Source organism: Vidua macroura, chromosome 10 (assembly GCF_024509145.1).
Source record: "Vidua macroura isolate BioBank_ID:100142 chromosome 10, ASM2450914v1, whole genome shotgun sequence".
NCBI lineage: Eukaryota > Metazoa > Chordata > Aves > Passeriformes > Viduidae > Vidua > Vidua macroura.
The window spans coordinates 13209941-13226416 of record NC_071580.1 but is presented as its reverse complement, the minus strand read 5'-3'; positions in this window follow the sequence as shown (position 1 = coordinate 13226416).

Sequence of the window (16476 nt, the reverse complement as noted above, 5' to 3'; positions counted from 1 at the left end):
TCTTGGATTATTTTGTTATAGAATGCTTAAATTCACAGTATTTTCCACAAAAGAAAATCTGCTCTAAAATCTCTAATCACTGCAAAAAATGCAGGATCAGTTGGCTTCATCTTGGATTGACATTAGAAGTAAACTTACAGAACAATAAAGCTACATGCAGGAAGAATTAAATGTTATGATTTTAATACTGATACCAACAATTAGAACAATTCAATATTTATTGTGGAAATTTAGTTCAGCATCAGAGCTGTCAAGAAAATGGAATAATCCAATTAAAAATTTGTGACGTGGTGAATTTGTCAGTGTTTGAGATGCTGTGGTTTATTTGAAAGGCTGCATATTTTGGATTGAGCTCAATGACTGTTGCAAAATGCTGTGTTTTCATGAAAAAAAAAAAAAAAAAAGCTTATCTGGGACTACAAAGGCAAGACATAGAAGGAGAAATTGTGGTGTGCGCCTCGCCTCCAGACAAGGCAGCTGCTGTGGTAGAGCTGTAAATCCATCAGTGCAACTTACTGCAGCCAACACAACTTCTGAAATCCATCCCCATCTTCTCTGCAGTGAGGCAGGAACAGGGGCTCTAACTCCCAGGTGCATTTGGTATTTGGGGAAATGTCCATGGAGGCTCTCCAGCCGTATCAGTCTTTTTCCTGGAAGCACACTGCTGCGCCAAAGAGCTCTTCATGGCTCCAAGAAAAAGCTATGGTGGAAGCTGTCCTTTTGTTAGTAGAACAGAGGAGTTTGCACTGAGTAATGCTCCGTGATGCTTCTTTGGTCCCTGTGTTTTAGTCAGCTGTTATTAAAACCTCTATTCACCTCAGAAGTTAATCAGTGCTACAAAGTCTATGCTATCCCTTCCTTTGGGAAGCTGAAAGGTACATCATTGAAGAGATAACACAATGAAGGTGTGACTTTACACAAAAGTAAAATTCATGGACGTTTACATTTATTGCTACTTAACTGATGAATTATCTAGTGCAGTGGCTTTTGTGCTGTTCACCATCCCTGTTGCTATCTCTCTTTCCTGTAAATATGAACTGTTGTGGCAGAACTAATAAGACTTTTTAAGTATAAATAAAATCTTTCACCAAGGAGCATTCTTGGCTCTATGTCCCAGTTTCAGACATACACAAAACTAGGATTCAACAAAACTTTCCTAACCAAAAATGTGCCAGGAAAGGGGCAGAAAAGCCACATTTTCTTTTTTAAAACTCAGAATATGGGTAGTTTGAGCCTTTGTTCCCTTTTATTCTGATCATCAGAGGTTGAGGAAAATCACACTTTTTTTGAGTTCAGAAAAAGGTTTTATTTTTGTCATTTCTATTATGAGAAAACTGGGATGAATGTGATTTTGAGTTGGCCTTAGAAACAGCTTATAAGTTAAGTTTTGGTTTTGCAGAACAAAATCTGATATTGTTGTGCATAAAGCATGCTTATTATTGAAATAATGAACTTGTATAGACTTGTATAAAAATAAGATTTAGCCTTTTTAATCTTTCCTGACAAGCCAGGGTACCGGAACTGTTTTCCTTCTCTCTGAAGCACAACTTGGTTGAGATTTTCAAAAGAGGGAAACAGGATTAAATTTGATTAAGGATTTCAGTGGTTCAGTGTAGGGTAAATTATTTTTATCCATTCTGATTTGACTTTGTATGAGAAACTAAGCTGAGCTTGTACTTTAGTTACCCATGTTTTAAAACAGTGACTCTCTATAGAAAATTTATTCAGATGACATGAAACTCTTTATCAACTATTCAGTAAATTATCAAAATATTTCAGGTGTTTATCCTAGACCACAATTTCTGATGAATATATTGGAGTAAAATATAAATCAGAATTAACCCTACACTTTTCTGTCATTATACAGCCTAAACCTGCCCAACAAACCCTCTGTACATCTCTTAGATTCCTTCAATTTAGATTGATTATGTCTTTATACGGGGGAGAGGGCTTTCCTGATAAAAGAATGGCTTAATCTTTATTTGCCTAGAGCAGTTAGAAAAATAAGTGAAGCAAGCAGCCTCCTGTGACTGATTTCTGCTCACTTAAGGCAATTCACCCTTGAAACAGAGAATTGTTCTCCATCCTTTTCCAGATATTGTCTCCCTTTCATGTATTATATCCAAATATTCTTTAAGATTTTGAACATTAGAGTAATAGAGGATGAATCAGAACCATGCACCAGGCTAAGTTTTGCCTACAGAGGCCTATCCAGAGATTTCACAAAAGACAATGGAAGCCACACACACATATAGGAGCAAAATTTGGTCCATAACCTTCCTGAATTAAAAAAATAATAAAGAAAAAAGTGAAAGAAAGAGAAAAATAAAAAAGAGATATTTCTAATTCAAACAACAAGATAATAATGTGTGGGCTTTGATCAAACTACTAGGTGTCAACAATATGATAATATTTAAAATTGTGCATTATATGGGAATTTACTTCCAAGATGGTAGTCTACTGGACAAGAAACATGTGTGTACCTGCAGAAATTCCCTACTTGGGTACCTTTAGCTTCTGTACCTCAGTTTTATGTGGAAAAGGTAACAAATGTTTTCCTTTCAGCACGCACAGAGAAGGTGGACCACTCTATTTCCTCTTTTATTTAGCTCTACTTTTAGAAAAACATTTATTTCTTTCCTGCAACTGGTCAAGTGCTTGGCAATGGCCAACAAGTTCTATGCTTTGTCTTATTCAGAAGGAACCTAAGAAATTCTTCTTAGCTAGATTAGGTCTAGCCATAAAATTATTATCTTGTCAGGCTGAGCTTGAAACTGAAACAACTCCTAGAAATCCCAAGTTTAGTAATCCTTAATGTAAACATTTCTCTATAATTGGATTTAAATTAATTGATTGTTACTCCAGTAACAAAACCGTACCAAGGGTGGGTACAGTAATTCACCCTGAAACTTTCTTTTTTAGTGACTTCTATCAGTGGAACTGAGGACACAGTGTGATACTGCAAACTTAATCTTAAGAACTGCTTTTGAACTGCAAAAGTTCATCAAGTAATTATTTTTAATTTTAGGGTTGAAGAATGATACAAAGCAAAAGTAAACTTTCCCTTAAGAAAATTTTAAAAAAAAAAGTTACAATTTGAAGAGTAAGGCTTTTACAGAACTATCTTAAGCAAATGAAGGCTGTATGCCTGTAAATATATTTGCTAGAAATACATAATTAAAATTACAAATAACAAACTGTTGAGAAGTATTTGGTTGTGGTCCTTCAAAAGCTGTAATTATATATCCTGTAATATATATATTGCTGCCTCATAGTTTAGTTCTTTGCACTCTATCTGAAAATGCAGCACTTATGCTTTTCATAAAAAAAGTCTTCCAGTGCCTCCACTGACAGGGAGACCGGCAAGAGGTCTGCTTTCATAGGTCATATAGCTGGGGACTGACCCAAAGCTGTAAACTGTACATACCAAAATGGAGCACAGACAAACTGCTGACTTTATAAAAATCATGGATGCTTTAATAGGATAAGGACTTCAATTGTTCTCTTCCTTTATTTCATCATACCCACTGTGTTGTACAAATTTGTGCTGGACAAATTTGTGTCAGCTAATACAGTTCTCTGCAGGTGATTTGCAATGTGTGTGTTTACTATAAATTTTCACTAGAAATTTCTTACAGCTGAATGTTGCTTCATCATGCCAGGTTCTTTCAAATGCTCATTAACAGTGAGTTAGGATGGACCAATTCTTTACCCGCTGTCCCTGAGGAGGTGTTTGTAAAAGAAATCACTGTTTCATGTACCTAGGTATGATATCAAGGAGACACTGAGTTGTTGTATAATAAGAAGAGAAAGTGTGAAGTTAAATAGTCACCTCTCATGAGTCTAGATCTGTAAAAGAATGCATTTGTTCATCAAACTCTGAGCAGAATAGAAACAGGTGTTATTAATCTTACATTTTAATATAAATCCAATGTCTGTTTTTTTAAGAGTCCTGAATCAACTACTTTTGACTTCTCAGCCCCAATAAAACCTATGACATTTCTATAAGGGACAGTTGGTTAAGGGCATCACCTGCTAAACTTCCAAGTTGTACCAGTTCTTGCTGCTATGCTATTTGTGATTCTTCCTTTTGCCAGTATTTCCTTGAAACATTGAAACAGACTTTCAAAAATAGTATGTCCTGTTTTAAAAATAATGATTTAATAAGTAGACATGAATGGGTGTGTAGTTCAATAATGCAGCTTGCTAGCACCCCATCCTTTCTTAGCCTCTGCAGTTAGAACTGAGACGTAGTTTTACTGTGACACACTGTGAGAATCTGTATCTCATTGTTGCTTAGATCATGGATGGGCAACAATGGCTTTTTTCAAAGTTTCACAGACTAGCAAACTTAAAGTAGCTCCTTTTAATTGAAACCCAGACATACTTTTAGGTAAAAACAAAACTGAGCTGGCTTGAGTTTTTCCCAAGCCAAACAAAAGAGATTGGAACTTTCCATTGTTTTTGTCTGCCAACCATGCATTGTTAAAGGAATCGAAATAAAGAGGGAAAGGGGTCAAGGGTTACAGAGCTCATATTTCCACTCTACATGACCCCATCTCAGCAATAGTGGGACCCTCGTGATCAGTTCCTGTTGGTCTAACGGAACAGCCATTTCTTAAGAAAAGGAATTACTGCGTACAGTACCTTTGTGACTAACAGAAGAATACCCCAGCTCTTCAAAGGTCCTTTCATTACAGCCTCTGAAGAGGAGTCTGACATTACTTTCTTGAGATTATAATGAAAACAGCTGTACTTGTACCAATTCCCCTTTTTATTATTTTTTGTAACAAAACAAGATTGATGTTATGCCACTTTCTGTTCTGTCATGAGAATAAGGTATCACAAATGCTAATAACTACCACAGTAGCAATATGCACTACTTTGATCTTTTCACTATTCTTCAATTTGGGCAGCTGGCCACTAAATTCCTTCCTTAAAATCTGTGCTGCCTAAAAAATAAAGGGAAAAATGGCCAACAAAATCAAATGTGCACATTTAAAACCATTCATCTGACTAGTCCAATTCAAATCCTACATGAGTAGGATTGCAAATACCATACTTTGATTTTTGTGATTCTAGGCACTGAAATCTTAATACACATTCTTCTGACAATAGATTGTTGCAGAACAAGAAACACCCCAAACAATCAATTCTCATTAAAACCAAAAGTTTGTAATCCCTTCATTCTTACTGGGTGCTTTGCCAATGACTTCTTAAGAGATTATTGAGTTTACTAATGAAAATCCAAAAGAAATTTTATGTGATTTTTTTTCTCCTTATAAGATAGTAAAATTAAACATGCTGTGGTTTTTATTTTTTCTAGTCAAAGGCAATGCAAGAAGGCAGGATCTGGCAACAGCAGCTGTCAAGATTCCAAACCCAGAAATGCAAACACCTACTGTCCAAATTATTGTTGTACTGGTAGACACAGGATAGTAGCCTTTGGTGCTCCTGCTAATAAACCAGAACAGAACTGTGTATTGCCAGTTGAATTCTTTTTCAGTAACTCAACTTTCACAGTGAATCAGAAGTACAATTTTTCTGTTCTCAGCATTTCAGTTTGGTCCCAGCTCTATCTTCATGACAAGCACCACCATGACAGTTTACACGAATACCACAATGAAAATGATAAAGTGACTGGTGGTGCTCAGAATTTGCAAGTAAAGACCTCTAAATGAGAGTTTTGGATCCTCACTTCCAACCAAGAGCAACAATTTAGATACTTAAGCTCTTTCCTGGAAGCCACAGTACAATGTTTCCAAAAGCAGAAAGAAGTGCCTCATGGAAAATTCAGATTCAGCTGAAGATGTAGTTTTATTGCATAAATTCTTTCGAAAATATGACTGTTCTGTTCCTTAGTAAATGAAATGTAATAATTTTAGAAATTTTAAAATTTAGCAAAATTTGTATGAAATGGCATGAGAGGGAAAAGTTTAACAAATACAGTCTCCAAAGGAAAAGCATCATGAGAGAACATCTACATGTCCAAGTTAATTCACTGTTTGGAGTGTTTTTATTCTTGGTTTCATTTCAAAGAGAAACATTAAAGTGATAAGTAAGGAAGTAACAGAGAAATCTGAATTATTATGTTTGTGAGTTACTGGGAGACAAGGTACTGCTTAGAGAAAAAGGAGCCTCCTGAACTGTTCAAAAAGATGAGAACATTGTATATGCTATAAAATGAGATTATAAAGTGGAATAAAATTTTAGGATGCATAAAATGAGAGGTATGACATGGGGAGATATCTGTCTATCATCTATCTATCTATCTATTTATCTATCTATCTATCTATCTATCTATCTATCTATCCATCCATCCATCCATCCATCCATCCATCCATCCATCCATCCATCTATCTGATATCTATGGAGAGGAAAGCAGTCAGACAGGGGATGTATTGCAATACATTGCAACTGATTTATTTGATTGCATGTATGCTTGTGGCTACTCTTATTTCAGCCACACATAACCGAGTGCATCTTGCACGTTTGGGAACAGGCTGGGGCAATTTTGTTTACACTGATGTAAACCGTGGTCATTCTGCATGGGTATTCTGAATGCAGCTTCAGTTTGGAAGGGGAAGGAGGGAATGCAGCAGGGTGAATGGAGCTTTGCAAACAAGCTATTACAGAAATTGATTTGTGTTGTACTACAGGGCTATTCATTACTCCTTTGCAATTTCTCTGCACACAACATAGTTTTTGTCTACTAATATAGCTTTGAGTATGCACACTTATTTTTGTTTAGGCCTGGTTTTGCTGCATAAACAATTCCTGACAGTGGTTTGGTGCAGCAGAGTATCTGCTTGCCTAGGTATGTTTGACATACAGAGCAGATGGTTATGACTGTAAAAGCCTTCCAGAGGCCACACACCACTGGGCATCTATTCTGAATTGTGCAGCTGTTTTCCAGGGCTTGAAATGCAAGAAAACCAGCAAAATGAGGAGGGAACATGATTGTACAGTCTGGAAATCACCAAACTCATTCTACAAATTCAACCTAATGAATTAGGTGTGGTGCTCCTTGTCATTCCAGTATCAGTAAATTCATAGAGCTATCCTCACTAACAAATTTATTGAAATTGTCATCTGGAGACCTCCAGCCTCACATTTTCCATCAGTGATTTAAGCTCAGAAACTTGTCCGTGAACTTCAGAGATTAGTACATCAGTACAGATTTAGTACTGCTAACTCTTTGGAGCCACCAACCTCTTTTTAGGAGAGAATATAAATGTATGAGGTATGTCCCAAAATATGCTCTTAAATCTGCAAAAGGCTATTCATTATACTCTGTAGCTATGCCTTTATCAATTGTACCAGAGCAATGGCAGCTGGGAAAAACTAGGTATAGAAATAGACAAAACAAGGGCTGCAATAGAAGCAAAGAAACATCCTGCATGATGAAGGAATATCGCACAGAACAGGAGAGATGTGGAGCAAAAATTCAAAACTTAAACAGGATAAGAGTGATCCTGTACAGAGTAATAGCTGCATAGTGTGCCCATGAGTAGAAGAAAGCCAGGGGAAGAGAGCTTCAAATTTGAACTCAGAGGATGTTATAAGGTAGTAGCCAGTAGGAAAAAGGACATAATATAGAAAAAGAGCATTAGTGGGACCACTCTCAAAGCCAATGATTGACTGAAAGGGACAGATATAATGACAGCAGAGCATTAAAGACAAGAATGGTAGAGTATCAGAAAATTCTTGGTTACCTTAGACTGTAAAGTAAAAAGACACGTGCAGATCACTGTCTGATCATTCCAGTATTTGATAATGTTTCATACTAACACTCTTTTTTCTTTTCCCCTCTATACTAATGGCTTTTTCTTACAACAGTTTATTTGTTCCTGCTGAGATATGTACACATGCACATGCATACATGCACATGTACACACTGCCTCACGCTCCTCTACAGCTAAGCATGACCCAGAGTACAACATTATCTTCTGCATTTGTTCAGATTCCTGGAAAAATACTCAAGGGAGGCAGCGCAGATCTGATATATGGATGCCAATTTGTCCCTCTGTCTTAACAACACAGCCAAGGTCTGACCTTCCCGAGCTTCCAGGTGTTTCTGAGTAGAGGAAGGTAAAAAAAAAAAAAAAAAAAAAAAAAAAAAAAAAAAAAACCAAAACAAAAAAACAAAAAAACAAAAAACAAAACAAAACAAAACAAAACCAAAAAGAAAAACCAAAAAAAGAACCAAACCACCAGACTATTATAGATGAAAAGAGCCCTGAAAATGGAAAAATGTTAATTAATATGTTATATATCTGTAACCCATTTGGATTTTTACTTACCTCTGCCAGCTTAAGATATTCAGATGAGGCATTGGGACTATACAAGTTTTAAAGAAAGGTGTGTACATAGCCGTAAAGGAAGGTGCAGTATCTTTTTCCTAAAATGAGATTTACATTATTTTTTAATATCTTTTGTGAATCGCTACTAAAGAAAGTGGCAACTTCTCAAGCTTTTGGGAAAAAAAGGAAACAAAAGAAAAGCCTTTGGATGCCCACAGTAGGTGGCATCAGCTACTGACCTACCTACTAATAAGGCAAATGAAAGGAAAACAGCCTGAGAGGGAACTAAATAGCAGAGAGCCAAAGTCTTGAGGAGAGAACAAGCAAAGGAGGCATACAGTGCTTAATTCACCCTGACTAAAAAGCTCTGTCAAACCACAAGTTGAAGATGCTACCATTACAACAGGAAAAAAAAAAAAAGCTAATTGCATTATATTCCTTTGACTGGAATACTGCTGGAATACATGGCTGAAAACAGAAAGTCTAGTAAGAGTCTTTAAGAAAATAAGATATAGCCTGGGAAGAAGCACTAGGGCTTCTGTGTGCTGTTACAGGAGCTCTGTCCTAGTGGATGATCTATGGGAAATAGCTCTGAAATCAAATTAACTGAGCTGCACTGGCTTCACAACCAGCACTTTGTGCAGTAAATAGAAACACGGGACAGAATAAATTAAACAGAAAAGTCAGAATCATAAATGCATTCCTTGGCTGCTTTGGAAATGTGCAATGCTTATTAGAGTTCCTAAACCTGCTCCTGTCCCTTAAAGCCTCCTGGAATATTTAGAAAACATTTCCTCAGAGCCTGAATACTTTTCCTGCACTCTCTTCTAAACAAATAGAGGCTTTTAACATATCTTTAATAATCATAAACTTTGCTCTTAAGCAGTTCATTGTTCCATTTTTTACATTTACTGAATATCAACATTAGGGTTTGATTAATTAATATATTTAATACTTGGGTTGACGTATTTGTGGTAATTCTATATTATTAAATTTATATACATATATTTAATATATATGTAATGTCTGGTGAAAAGACTGTCCTGAAAAGCTTTTTTAGGAACTTTCTTTGACATGGGACAGTTCTGCTACTACTGCTATAACTCCATATTATTTTGGTTATTTATTTTTCACTGTTACATTGGCATTTGACTAATTTTACATTTATAATATGCATCATTTGGTTTGCTGCGTAACTCTGAAATAATGCAGAAAACACAATGAAAATATTTTTTTAAATGTATGTATTTTTGTGTGTTTTATTGGCTTAAGGGACAAGAGGATTGAAGCATTGATGTCTTCCTGCAAGTTTCCCAGTTAAAAAAAAAAAAAAAGAAAAAAAAAAAAAAAAGACACATCTATATAGAATTCTTGCCTTTTTGTTTGGACAGATTCTTGCAATTTCTTCCCATGGCTTTAGTGACTTGTGGAAATTTCTCATATAGTCCATACCGTCAGCAGGATTCTTTCCCAGATTTCTCACCCTTTTTAATTTGTATCCCCTAGTTACCTGCTCCATCCTTTCCTTCCCCCTCCCTTCTCCAACACTAATAGGCCTGCTGGAATCCACCTTCTAAATGAAATCAGTCAAGTCACCTCAGCTTTGATTGCCTTATTCCCATGCTGCAGAATGAAAGCACTTCATTGAATCAAAAATGTTCTACATTCAATTGTCATAAATAACAATGCACAGCAAAGGACTTAAGCTATCAACATAAACAATACAATATGAAACTGTGCTTCAAACCAGATGCTTCTTTATTTCTGCCCAAACAGTTTGAAGAGCCTGTTAAAATGCTTCAAGTTGCTGTTTACAGAGGGTCAAACGAACATTTTTCAATGAAATGTGTCCCTTCTGGTTCCTTAATGATTAAATACAGTGAAACAATAGCCATTTAAGATAGCAAAAGAATATCTGATGATTTTTTGTTGTTAGGATTGTTAAAATAGGAGGAGTTGAAAAGCTTTGTGTGAGGTGAGAGAAAAATGCTCTGACAGGATCCGAGCCACCTCAAAGATTTTGACGATTTGTCAAAAATTGCACTTGTCAAGTAGCCCTTTGCAGGACACTCAGGAAAACAAGCAGCATCTTTCCTTTGCTAGGATTGGCAAAGACCTTTTCCCACAATACCCCCAAAAGGTTGTGTCATGTGTCAGCTCCACCTTCCTTCACCTCCTCCCCCCAAATGAGCAATCTCAAGCACAGATCTTCACTTCCTGGAGGAAGCAACCAATCCAATTAAAATATGTGTGCTTGTGCTGTTGACAAAGGGTTCTCTGTAACCCCAAGATTCCAGTTTTGCTTCCTGGATCCTGCTCCTGCTGTCCTATGCCATGATTCAGATGATTCAGCCTGGTGTAGGTATTTTACTTGGCTCCATATCGTTAAATTTTTGTTCTTCTGAGTTTTGTTGGTAGAGCTTCAACCTTTAGAATCCACTTTCATCTGTTAAATAGAGCTGAGCTTCACTGAAAAATACTCTGTGTTTACTCAAAGACACCAATGCAATTGGAATGTCAAATGGTGACCTAAATAAGATGGAAGCTGATCTTGTTTGATAAGAAACACACAATTAACAAAAAAAAAAAAAAGAAAAAAAAAAAGAAAAAAAAAAAAAAGGGGGGTAGGGGGCAGGATGGAAGTAAACAACGTCTTGATTCTCCATGGTCTGGAATAAAACTGTATTTCTTTTCACACATTATCAAAGCCTTGTCAGGATCTGGAAAAGAGAGCTACCAGGTCACTGTATTTCTGTTGCAGCTCCATGGAATATTGGTATTTGTGACCTCATTCTTACTAACTATCCAGACTTAAACCTTGCAGAGCAGTGTTTTGCTGTACAATAAAAATGAAGGCAGCAACATTTCTGTTAAATTCACATTATCATGTTGGAGAGTCTGACTTTTTGTGTAAACATACACAGCATGCAAACATCAAAAGTCAAAGAATAGCAATAACAGGTAATAAGTTTTTGCTGTATGAACTTCCTTAGTTACTCAGCTTCCTCATGTGTTAGGATCTTTATAAGGCAGATAAATAATAAATGAGATTCTTATTAAACTGGATCAATTTACATCAGGTAAGTAAGTGCTTTCCTTAAGAAATTGCAAGTTTATGGTGATTAATATGATGAGTTTCACAGTACTTTTTTCTAAGTTGAATGCTTGTTTCAAGAAAAAATTCTTAAAACTCCTTGCCTCCATAGAGGTAAGTTTATACTCCTGTCTTTGTATATGGGTCAAGAAAATACAGGGAACCTTCTTTCCTACTAAAGCCTTCTCAGATAGGACACAGGCCTAGGACAGAGGCCTGGGAGTCCCTAATTCTGGTGAGAGCAAGATCTTCTTTCCTATGCTTGGTGTCCTAAAAGGGCCATGAAGTTACTGGTGGATATCAGCTATAAACCAGTCTGCAAAACTGGCAGGACACAGAGTGGTGGTGGGGTTATTCTCATTTGGATTTGACTGCAGGAGCTTCTCAGTACCTGTGGGGTTGCTGTGAGACAGGGAGAGTGAGAAAGGGTTTTCAGTCTGTGTGGTGTTATGCAGCATGAAAAGGTCTCTGCTAGGCTGTTAGAAAATTCACAGCAGTTTCTGGTTATTACAGAGAGAAATAAGTGTGCGAAGAACTACCTGTACATATGCATACATCGATGTATAAAAGCTATATGAAAAGATTATAAAAATGTGGGTGCTGGTCAGGTGCACGGGTCTTGCAGCAGCTCCCCTCTGTCCCCAGCCCCAGATTTATTTTGCAGACTCCCCCTCTTCTCCCTCCTTCTTCTCGCTAAACCCTCACCAATGGGCTCAGACTGCAAAATTTGGGGTTGGGATGACCAGTCAGATGATGGCTTTTTTCGGATGAAAATTAAACAAAATAAGTAAGAAAAGGTCACGAGCATGTTGAAAATCCCACTAGCCATCACAGACAGGTACAGTAGCCAGGCTGCCTCTCACAGACTCCATTTCCACAGATAACAACTGCTGCCCATTAGGCCCAGCTCAGCTGCAGACATTAAGCTCTTTGCACTGCATGAACCCATGCTAAGTGAAGTGCATCACCGTAACTGACTTTTCTATATCCCTAACTTAGCCTCTACCTTAGCTTCCCCCAAGAACTGTGGTAAAAATAATGGCATTTGTTCATTATTGTTCCTGCTTTAGCTCCCTTTAATTACATCTTTGTCCATCCCAGCCTTTCTGCCTTCAAGAACAAATTCTGAAAGTACACAGGACAAAAAAATCTGTAGGTTTTACATCACAGCAAGAGTTTCCTGTCCTCAGGTGCTGTATTTCAGCTTTGTTGGAAATGTAGAGTAAAATACTGGCCTTCCAAGGGTTTATGCCAAGTTTACACTGTAAAAGTGAAGAGAAATTTTGGCCAGGATCCTTTGATATATAGGGTACAAGCCATTTAATTTTAGTTAGGCTGCTTTCCAAGCTCCAGAAAGGATCTAGTGAAAGAATGAAGGATATTAAGGCTGTGGCAGACCCTTGGTGTTTGGCCTATATTAATTCTAATATGACAATATCATTCAGGTTGCAGAAGGAGTAGCTAAGCACCAAATGGCTTGCTTAGAGGATAGTAACAGGTACTACAAATATTAAAAATCATTTAATAATAAAACAAATATAATGAGAGGAGACTATCAGAATTTACTTAACTGAAATCAATCCTGCTTCAGGCAAAATGATGGGCTAGATGATCCCCCTTTCTGATCATTATGATATGATTCATTCCATGATTTTCTGATCCACTTTCCTCAATTTTTTTTTGGGAAATCATGTGTCTATATGTGAATATGTACAGGGCACTAAAGAAGTTTTCTCACAGCTTTCTCAACCTTCCAGGAAGGGAATAGAAGTTTTAGACCATGTCCTCCTTGCACAGAGGATGTACAGGTAGGGAACAGAGAAAATGCAGTATTAGCCTCTTTCATTTTGACCTTTTGCCACCCTGTGCAGACCTGCCAGCCAGCACTAGCTCAAAGAGGAGACTTGGTGGAAGAGAAGGGGATGGTATGTTTTGCGTCCTTTTAGGAAGGTTACAGCACACTCACCTTTCTCCACTTAAGTTGAAAGTCAGTCCTTTATGAGATCACATCCAGAGACATGTCATAAGATCATTTTTCTCCTTGATGTTATTTGGACCTATGGACATTTTTTAAAAGATATCTTTAGTACAGAACTGGTAATTCCCTCTCCCTGGGTAGCTTCCTAGAGGGTTGTCACTTTTCTGTGCTGTGTATAACTCTGTAAATTACTTTATTTTTCCCTGTGTTTCATAGAACAGTTAGTAAGATCATAAGTGGTGGCTTTTTGCCTCAGAGGTTTGAAAACACTGTCGTCAGTTGAGTTTTGACTGCATTAGCTTAGTTTGAAGTAATGAGTTTCTGCTGCCAGCAGACAGTTACTGTCTTCAGGATGTTCACTTAAGAACATCCTAAAGATAGATGAAATTTCAACTCCTCAAACTGCCAGTATTAAGTAATAATCTCATAGCTGATCTTTTGAGATATTTGTGAATGGTTGGCCCAGCCCACACACTGTACAGGAAAAACTGCCCTCATCACTCCTCTGCCTGAATTGGCACAGCTTTTGAATGAGCTACAGAGATACGTACTTGAAGGATCTTCTGTACATGCAAACTGCTGTCTTTGGCAGCTCCAGCAAAGGCTGGAATATGGGCCTGAACTGAAAAACTTACATATACAAGGGAAAATCCAGCTACTTTTGCTAACATAGATGTAAATCAGGAATATGCCTTTGACAGTTGGTGGTACTACACTGCACGGGCAGGGAATCGGGGCCAGAACAGAGATCTGGAATGCTGCCAAGCTGGAGCAATATTGGGTTGATACCTGTTCTGAAATCCTATAGAAACCATCATCTCCCAGTTTATCAAACCACAACTACAGATGCTTAAATAAAAATGAAAAAACCGCTGTGTGTTTGTGAAATCTGGCCTTTATTTTTTATCACTCTCATGACAAAAAGTGTTAGAAAAATGTCTTAAACCACTACTTGGGGATTTCCTCCAAGCACTATGCCAGCTGCTCTCAGCCTCCATTGTGAAATGATGGGCTGCTGGCATAGCCAAAATACTTTACACTCCAGCAACCACTGGATGCATAGCAGCCCTTTGGGAGTCATTACCAACTGGTGTAATTTAGGGCAGTCCTGAGGCAGCTCTAAGTCACAGCCTTCAGGAACTGGAGGCTATAAAGGTGGCATAACACCTCTCCTCTAGGTCTATAATCTGCAATAACATTTACAATACAGGCTGCATCATATTATTTCCATGTTTAATTAGAGTACAGAATATCAAACATTTTGCTTTAACACTACCCCGTGTGCTGTTACTGGCTCTGTATGTGATTTAATGGGCGATCAATCATTCACATATCAGTGGTGATGTAAACCTGATGTTCATTTGCTCTTTTTCACTTCATGCATGGATCTCATGTAACAAGAAAAGAAATATCTATGAGGAATGTGGTAGTTCTGCATTGCTGTTAAATCTCAGCAAGCCCTCTTAGAATTCAAGAAATAAGGTAGCATCAGTTTACAGACCAGCTTTTCAGTGGCATCATTCCAAGTCTGTGCTATTGGCCAGCATGGCTTATGCTTTGCTTTCATAGCCAAATATGTGATGCTTGACATGTCAAGTCAGCTGCTGTTTTTTTTTTTTTTAAGAGTTGCTATTGTTGATACAGCTGTGAAAGGGTCCTTTCTCCTTTCCAAAGAATTATCACTAAATTTCATTAACCAGAGAGAGACCCTCTTCACTGGATCAGCACTTAACAAAAAGTGCTCTGTCATCATTTTCCTTTCACTCTCTTCTCACTACCCTTCTGATCTGATGCTGCTGTCCACTTATATTCCAAATGGGTATTATCCTGCCATTTGTCTTCAGATAGCAACAGGAAAATTACCTTCAAGAAATTGGAAGGGTTAGACCTTGTAAAGGAAAAATTGTGAGATTTATGCCACTGTTTCAGGCCAGAGAACTGAGTCCAGCTGAGCTCAGGAAGCGATAGGGGCAAGGACAGCCAGGGTTGTTGGTGTCTTCATGGAAGGAGAGATGCAGGAGGTGGATGCCTGGCAGGGTCGTGCTGGGGAAGCAAAGCTGGCAGAGTTTGAGTGTCTGTGTGCTCAGGGGATGAGGAGGAGGTTGGGATTTCCCAGGTTTGCTAGGCACAGAGGACACATGGATGCCATTCCTCTGTGCTGCTCTGCAGGTGCATCCGTGCAGCTTTAAAGGACAGATCCAAATGCTCCTTTCCAGGAGCAAAAGCAGGAAAGCAACCTGAAACCTGCCACAGAAAAGGGAATAATCTTGGCAAAATCACTATTTTGCCAAGTGATAGCAACACAACTTTGTTGTAATTGTAGTAATAAAACAGAGCTGACAAGTGATGACTTCTCTGAGGTGCTTTCAACCTCAATAAGAGCTCCATTAATTTTTCATATTATTGATAAAGCAAATTAATACACATCTCCAAACAAGCAAAACATAAAAAGGCATCAAAACCAAACTGAAATAATTGAATATTATTTGTAGAGAATGCCATTAAAATAATGTAAATCTTCTTTTGTAAATTAACTTCATGCATAACTAGAAATGATTAGCATGCATATATACCAACCTCTGTGTTTGTAATTTTGACACACATCCTAATAGACTTGGGGTGTTTTATTCAGTTACACTCTGAAAGTATTACTCTGAATGAATGCACGGTGACGCTGAGAGAGAACTAGAGGGACGACATGAAGCTGGTGGAAGTGCTGTCACTGAGCCTCCCAGGCCATACGGGAGGATCTCCCTCCCATGGCAAGAACAAATGGGAAGACACTGGCCAAATATTAACTCTTCCACATAAATGTGAGCATCTGGGCACTCCTGAAACCATTGGCAGTGCATGTTTTAGTACAAGCACAAATAGTGCTTTTAGACATCTACAGCATGGGAGCTCATATCCCATGGCAGTGGGAATTTTCCTAAGTTCAGAGAAGGAGTAAGGAAACATTTTAATTAATATTTTGGCAGATGTACAGTCTCCATTACAAAACCCATGATCTTCTTTAGCTTCATTTTGCAAGGGACAGTGTGGAGAAATAATTGCAAGCAAATATCACTAAATAAACATATATTTTCTTGGGCCAATTTTCA